The sequence below is a fragment of the Meriones unguiculatus genome (genome assembly GCF_030254825.1).
Source record: "Meriones unguiculatus strain TT.TT164.6M chromosome Y unlocalized genomic scaffold, Bangor_MerUng_6.1 ChrY_unordered_Scaffold_23, whole genome shotgun sequence".
Taxonomy (NCBI): domain Eukaryota; kingdom Metazoa; phylum Chordata; class Mammalia; order Rodentia; family Muridae; genus Meriones; species Meriones unguiculatus.
Genome location: NW_026843709.1, coordinates 10110287 through 10119322, shown reverse-complemented (window position 1 = coordinate 10119322; position 9036 = coordinate 10110287).

The window sequence follows — 9036 nt, the reverse complement described above, 5'->3', positions numbered from 1 at the left end:
GTGAGCCATTAAGGTGCTTTAATGAGCTGTCTCGAATTTCTTCTTGAAGGCACTTAGTGCTATGAAGTTTCCTCTTAGCACTGCTTTCATTGTGTCCTACAAGTTTGGGTAAGTTGTGTCTTCATTTTCATTGATTTCGAGAAAGACTTTAATATCTTTCTTTATTTCTTCCCTGACCCAGCTGTCATTTAGTAACAAGTTGTTCAGTTTACATGTGTGTGTAGGCTTTTGCTATTTCTGTTATTGTTGAGGTCGAGCTTTATTCCGTGGTGATCAGACAAGATACAAGGGATTATTCAATCTTCTTGTATCTGTTGAGGCTTGCTTTGTGACCCACTATATGGTCTATTTTGGAGAAGGTTCCATGAGGTGCTGAGAAGAAGGTAAATTCTTTTGTGTTTGGGTGTAAAGTTCTGTAAATGTCTTTTAGGTCCATTTGATTCATGACCTCTGTCAGAGTCATTGTTTCTTTGTTTAATTTCTGCTTTGTTGACCTGTCCTTTGTTGAGAGTGAGGTGTTGAAGTCTCCCACTCTTAATGTGTGGGGATCTATATGTGCTTTAAATTTTATCAATGTTTCTTTAACAAATGTGGGTGCTCTTGTATTTGGGGCATAGATGTTCAGGATTGTGATGTCTTCCTGGTGGAATTTTCCCTTAATGAGTAGGAAGTGTCCTTCCCCATCTCTTTTTATTAATTTTGGTTGAAAGTCTATTTTATCAGATATTAGAATGGCTACTCCTGCTTGCTTCTTGCATCCGTTTGCTTGGAAAGTCGTCTTTCAACCCTTTACCCTCAGGTAATGTCTATCTTTGTGTCTTAGGTGTGTTTCTTGTATGCAACAGATTGCTGGGTTTTGTTTACGCATCCATTCTCTCAGTCTGTGTCTTTTTATTGGAGAGATGAGTCCATTGATGTTGAGAGAGATTAATGACCAGTGGCTGCTAGATCCCTTGATTTTGATGTTGGCTCTGGTCATCAGGTTGTGTGCTTGGCTCCTTTTTGTTTTACTGAAGTGAGGTGATTTATTTCCTGTGTTTTCTTGAATGCAGCTAATTTTCCTGGGTTGTATTTTCCCTTCTAGTGTCTTCTGTAATGCTGGATTTGTTTGTAGGTATTGTTGAAATTTGTTTTTGTCATTGAATATCTTGTTTTCTCCATCTATGAAGACTGAGATTTTTGTATGGTATAGTAGCCTGGGCTGACATCTGTGTTCTCTTAGGGTCTGCATGATATCCATCCAGGCCCTTCTGGCTTTCATAGTCTCTGTTGAAAAGTCAGGTGTGATTCTAATGGGTTTGCCATTATATGTTACTTGGCCTTTTTCCCTTGCAGCTTTCAGTATTTTTTCTTTGTTCTGTATACTTGCTGTTTTGATTATTATGTTGCGGGAGGATTTTCTTTTCTGGTCAAATTTGTTGGGTGTTCTGTAGGCCTCATGTATTCTAGTTGGCCTCTCCTTTAGCTTGGGGAAATTTTCTTTAATGATTTTGTTGAAAACATTTTCTGGGCCTTGGAGAAAGGACTCTTCTTTTTCCTCTATACCTATTATTCTTAGGTTTTGTCTTTTCATATTGTCTTGGATTTCTTGGAAGGTCTGTGTCAGGAATTTTTTGGATTTAACATTTTCTTTGACAGATACATCGATTTCTTCCATTGCATCTTCTACACCTGAGATTCTTTCTTTCATCTCTTTTTGTCTGTTGGTTATGCTTACCTCTTTAGTTCCTGTTTTCTTCCCTAGATTCTTCCTTTCCATTATATCCTCCATTTGTGGTTTCTTTAATTTTTCCAATTCTATCTTCAGGTCTTGAGTTGTTTTGTATACTTCCTTCACCTGTCTGATTGTACTTTCCTGTTTTTCTTTTAGTTCCTTCAACTCTGTTTCTTTTATTTCATTCAGTGCTTTAAGCATTTCCTTTCTAAAGGCCATAAACTGTTTGGCTGCAGCTTCCTCTATTTCTTTATGGATGGCAATATTCTGTTTGAGTTTATCTTCCTCTATGTCTTTATGTATCTCATTTGTTTCCTCTGTTATCATTTTCATGAGCATAGTTGTTAGGTCATCTTCTTGGATTTCAGTTATGCTGTGGTGTCCAGGGCTACTTGCCCCTAGGTAATTGGGTTCTGGAGATGCCATACTGCTCTGTCTTTTGTTGCTTGAGCTTTTACTCTGGCCTGTACCCGTTGTGATATCTTAGGTGTTTGGGGTTATTTTCTGGTGGTTCCTGGGGATCCTGTGGTGGAGAGAATCCCCTTTGCAGAAAGCTGGTTTTTCCTGAAGGATGTCTTCTCAGCTTTTTGTGTATACTCCCTGGATGGCTGGTGTTTTTTCAGGAGTTGCTCACCTCAGGGATATAGACCTGAGTGGTAACTGTGGTCTTTGTTAGTCAAGAGGGTTCTCCTCTCACGCACGGAAGTCGTGAGGGCAGCTGCCCTGTTTCTGGGTTTCTTGTAAATTTAATGATCAGCTGCTGTGACACAGTTGGACATCAGGTGAGCAGCAACTGTTTGTGCCTGTGTTTGGAGCACAGCTGAGTGATGGCCCCACTGATCTGCTAGACTGCTGGACTTTTTCTAGGGAAGGATTGTGTGATTTAAATCAGTACAGTTTCCTTCCTTACTTGTGGATTCTCTGGAGACATGGACTCCCAGTGTATTTTTTGCCCTGGTGCACACTGCTCAGTCTCCGGCAGCTCTCGTGTGTGCAGAAACTGCCTGTGTCTGCCTTTGCGGCCTTTGGGAGCCTGGGTGTCTCCCTAAGCTGGGTAATTTTCCGGGGACATTTTCAGGCTGGGGGTGTCGGCTGAGTGCTCTGAGATCAGACTAGCTGTTTCTCTCCCTGTGTGTTTGCACAGGACAGTGAAACTCATTCGCGGGTGCCCTGGTGCCCACAGTTCTATCTCAGGCAGCGAATCAGGTGCGCAGGAAGGCACTGAAACCTGAATCTTTACCAGGGGATGTCTGGGTGACCTAAGGCCAGTCCCAATCATTTCCTGTACCCTGGGGTTATCTCTTGACCGAAAATTCGAGTCTCTGATAGTGTGGTGCACATGGTTCAGTCTGGGACCTTGACCAGAGACACTGGCTTGTGGCTCTGGGCTGGGGCTGGGCCTGGCGGCCGGCAGCCAAGCGTCTGGTGGAACCGGGATCTCTTCCGTGGCTTAGCCGGGTGAGTTAAAAGCTGATTGAATTCCCCACCGTGGGGTATGCTCTCACCTGGGAAACACAATGACTGTGTTTTATGGCCGCGAGTTCTGATTACTGGTCACTGTGCTGATCCTGCTGCTGCTGTTCAGAATGAGAGTCCTCCCAGCGTTGCCATCTTGCCCCTGAACTTAGTTTTCTTTCAGGGTCTTGGCATTGAGATTCTGATCATGTTCCAATGAATAGTTGACCAACACATACTTCAGTTGAGGTATTTTGAAGAAAAAATATTTAGAGTGACACATCAGTAGGAATTTGAACTTCTGTGCAATGGAAAAAGGTGTAATGTATATTATATGAAATTCCAACATAATCAATAAAAATAATATGGAGACAAATTTTTCAATGACTTTTAACATCGATAAAAGATTCTGCTAAAGGAGGGCTGAGTATGACATGCTTTCCAGAATCTCATTATGTAGCTGAGAACCTCAGCCATGATCTAGTGTTTACCTAGCTACCTCAGACCTCATCAGCTCAGGCGGCACCACTCAACTAGCAGTCCTGGCACTAACACTCACTAGCATTATATTTAGTGGGTTTGTCTGGTGTACCACAGCAGAAACACAGCTGCTTTTGTGTCTTAGCCATTTAACATGGAATGATTTATCTGCCTTTAGGGAATATTTTTAAGTGCACCTCCTGGACCAGGAGGGTTCCTCTCTGACCACTGAGTAGGACACAGCTTCTGATCCAGCCATGTTAGACAAGGCAACCCTACTCATAGAGGGTTGCCAACACCAGTGTGTAACAGCACCAGTTGTTAAATAGTTTATTACCCCTCAGTTCTCCTTTTACATACATGAGCTTTCTCTTTTTCAGCCAATCGAGTTCTAAGAATTGTCTGGTGTTCTTCTGTTTTACCTATTCTTAAAGACACAATACTCCAAGGAATCCTAGACCCTGCCAGCCTATTATATCAATAAGAATGTGAAAGTAAATTTAGTGAGGACACGAGTAACTGCTCAGTTCAAAGTCACAATCTAGGAAACTTGAGGTCCAAGTCCACAGTAGGAGATTACCTTGTCATTTGGTACCTTCCCCTTAATCCCACATCACTTTGAAGCTTTCCTACTTAGGAAGCTGTCAATCTAAATAAACATTAAAGTTTCATTTCCTACCTGACATTTTCACAGAGGTAAATAGGAGTAAAGGTGTGGGATCTGGATAAAGGGATGAGATAAAAGCATGTTGGGTTTCACAATAAAATGTCACATGTGCACAGGATCAGAGATACTGGACACTGAGAAAAAAATTATTTACTCATCTCCATAAAAACTTCTAGATTCTCTCTGGTGCTGATTGGCTCAGAGGCAGAATGTTGGCATGTAACAGGTGAAAGCCTGTGATAAGAGGAGCCAGTTATTAAAAGGGCCAAGAGGACAACAAGCTTGAGAGCAAAGCTGAGGAGCCGTACATGACTCAATCTTTTCAGCTGAAAGCACACAACCCAGAGATGACAGTTCCTGTGTCCAAGAGTCTTAGTTCAGGAAAAGTGTCATGTATTTCTTTCAAGTGGTCATTGCTGAAGTCAACTGTCCTTGACATGTGACTTTCATATTATCACAGATTCTATTACTATTTGTTAAATGCACAGATGTGTCCTCAATCAGTGAATTACTCACTGAAAATACTCCCTGACCAAGGCAAATCTTTGAACCAAAAGCATTTATTTGGGACCTCACTTATGTTTTTACAGAAAATATCCAGGATATCACGTATTCAAGTAGTCATATTGTTCTTGTTCTTCAACAGAAATTAGATCTTTTCATACTATTATTAGCAGGCAGAGAGATGTAGACAGGGATAGAAAGAGCTAGAGAAACAGAATCACAAATAGAGACAGAGATTGATAGCAACACAGATAAAAAATGATAGACTGTGAGACAGAGACTCAATTCTGTCTGTTCACTTTCATTGACATATGAATCTCAAAGCACACCCTCCTATAATATAACTCCAATAATTATATTTTCTAACAAGGACATACTATATAATCATTCCATGATATTAGCTTACTGGGGACTAAACATGTAAATAGATGAGCTTGAAGAGGACATTTCAATTTAAAATACCAGGGAGTGGAAGAAATGGAGGGAGTTCTAGCCTAAAGAACATAGGTATCCAGAGAGTTTTCATTCCATACAATGATTAAAATCCCAGCAACTTCGGAGGTCCAAAGAATAGGACTGACTCTCTCCATTGGGAAAAATGTGGAATATTTCCATAATGGAGTATTACTCAGCTAAGAAAACGTCATGATGTTATTTTCAGGCAAATGAATGAAACCAGAAAAAATCATCCTGAGTGAAGTAATTAAAATGCAGAAAGACACAACTCAGAAATGCAGTTCATGTTCAAGACTCTTATTTCAGGAATAGTGTCACATATTTGTTTCAAGAGGTCATAAATAAAATTGCCTGGTGTGACAGCAAAATGGAATTTTGACATCAAAATGGTATTATTACCTCACAATGCTATGACATTACAATGCTATTATGAAATAACAATAGGGTTATGATCTCAATATGCTATTATGACATCACATTGATATTATATGACATCACAATGGAATTATGATATAGCAATTCTATTATGACTTCATATGGTTTAATATTTTGATGCAAGTATAACATCAAAAAATAATATAACAAAGCAATGCAATTATGGCATCACAATGCAATCAGAACATTTTTTATCATATCACAATTGTATTATGACATCACAATGCTATTACGACATCACTGAGGTGTGACATCACAATGGAATTTTCACTTCACAGTGGCATTATGCCCTCAAATACTATTATACCATAACAATGTTTTTATGATATCACAATGATATATGATATCACAATGGTATTATGACATCACAAGAACAAGACATGACAATGCTACTAAGACAGCCCAATGGTAATGTGACATCACCCTTTTATGATGCTATACCAATGTTGTCATAATATCCCAGTGGTATATGACATCCCATTGCTATTATGACACAATAGTGTTATGACATCACGATAGTATAATGTCTTCACAAAGGTATGTTTTAGGTAATGATAATTATTTACTGATTATTAATAATGATAATTATTTATGGTTTACCTTTTATCAATGCTTGTTGTTAATATTAAACAGCTGTATAACCAATTCACCACACAGTGACTGGGTTCATTTAGTTAACATAGAACACAGAGCTGTCCATTAGTTACTCCCTTCTAAACCTTCAAGCCCTCATGGTTTCCTAACATTTAGATTTTACCCATTATATTTGCTTTTTTTGTGAAGTCTTAGGTCTGATTCATTCTCTCCACACTGTTCCAATATCTCTCTTCACTCTATGCTCTCCAAGCTCTGCTCCCAAGCCCTCTCTCTTCCCACTCATTTCCTTCACTCTGACTTCTATTGCTCAACACTGTGGCTAGTGGCTCTCTTCTGGCCTGTTTACACAAAGTTCAGATAAGATGCTTAGAATAAGTATCACAATGCAATATCCAGATTGAAACCAGAGAGTGGAGGGTAGAAATCAGCATTTGAATATGCAACGGTAAGGAGTATACATGTCAAAAACATTATACCAACAATGTTATGACAAGTCACAATGCTATAAAGACATCACAATTCTATTATGATATCACAATGGGGTATGACCTCAATATGCTATTATTACATCACATGGATATTATGACATCAAACTGCTATTATGACATCACAATGGGGTTATGAGATCAAAATACTATTATGGCATCACATCTTTATTATGACATCTGAATTGTGTCTTGACTTCTTAGTGCTATTCGACTTCATAATGCTATTAGGACTTCATGCTGCTATTATGACATCATTTAGTACAATATCACAATGGAAATATAACATCACAATGCAAATGTGACATCCCAATGCTATCCTGATATCACATGAGTACTATTATATCACAATGGTATTAGGAGATCACAATGCTGTTTTGACATCGTCACAATGGTATTAAAACAACACAGTGGTATTATGACGTCAAAATGCTATAATGACATCAAGATGGTATGTCACCTCATTGCTATTATGACATCACAATTTTAGGACATCACACTGGTATTATAAAATCACAATGCTATTATGACTTCATAATTTTATTACAACATTACAATGCTATTAGGACAGCACAAAGTAGTCATGGCATCCCAATGCTTATATGACATTTCAATGATTTTATGATATTACAATGTTATTATGATATCATAACCTATTCCAACATAATTGGAATATGTGGTATGATGTCCCCTTGAAATTTTGACATCACAATTGAATTATGACCTAAAAATATTATTACATCATTGCAAAACTCTTATAATATCACCGATATTATGATACCATAATGATATTATGACATCACAATGTTATAATGACATCACAGTGATATTATGATATCATAATGGTATTTGACATAACATTTGTGTCACAATATCCCAATGGCATTATGATATCCCAAAGCTATTATAAAATCACAATACTATTATGACATCACAATGCGATAATGTTTTCACAATGATACAATATCTCAATGGTAATATGAACTCACAAAGGCATAATCACTTCACAACGGTATTATATCAAACTGATATGATGATGACACAATGCTATTATGACATCACAGTGGCATTTTGACACTAAAATGCTATTATGACATCACAATAGTGTTTTTACTCCACAATGGTATCATGACATCACAATTATAATATGACAACCCAACTTTATTATGACATGTAAATTGTTTTATGTCTTCACAATTGTGCCATTATATCTCAGTGCACGTATAATATCACCATGGTATTATGACATGTCAATTATATTATGATATCAAAAGGGTATAATGATATCACAACTTTATTATGACATTCAATGTTATTATGTCATCACAATGGTGTCATGACATCTCAGTGCTATCATGACTTCACTGTGGTATTATAGCATCACAATGCTATTATGACATCACAATGGAATTTCAACATGATTGTGTTGAAATTCTATTTATACATGTCTATTTATTCACAATAGAATTTTGATGTCAAAATGGCATTATGATCTCAAAAGGCTCTTATGACATTACAATGGTCTGACATCCCAATGTTATTATGATATCACAATAATAGGACATCACAATGGTATTATGACACCAAAATGGTATAACATCACGAAAACATTAAGACATCAAAATGCTATTAGGTTATCACAATGGTATTATGACATTGCAAGTTTATTATGACATCTCAATGCTTTATGTCATAACAATGGTGTCATGACATCTCATTGCTTTTATTGCATCACAGTGGTATTATGAAATAACAATGGTGTCATGATATCTCAATGGAATTATTACATTAAAAAGTTATTTTGATGTCTTATAACCTTTTACCCTGGTACATCTATACAATGGAGTATTACTCAGCAATGAAAAATAAGGAAATTATGAAATTTGCAGGTAAATGGTGGGACCTGGAAAGGATCATTCTGAGTGAGTTGTCCCAGAAGCAAAAAGACATATACGGCATATACTCACTCATATAAACATACAACATAGAATAAACTCACTAAAATCTATACATCTAAACATACTAAGGAAAAGAGAAAACTCTTACTAAAATGTTCAACCCCCATCCTGAAAGGCAAAGAGGATGGACATCAGAAGAAGAAGAAAAAACAGGAAACAACCTAGGAACCTGTCACAGAGGGCCTCTGAAAGCCATGCAGACTGTGAAAGCAGATGCTGAGCCTAATGGCCAACTGATGGGCAGAGTGAATGGAATTTTATGTAAGAAGTGAGAAATAGCAAGAG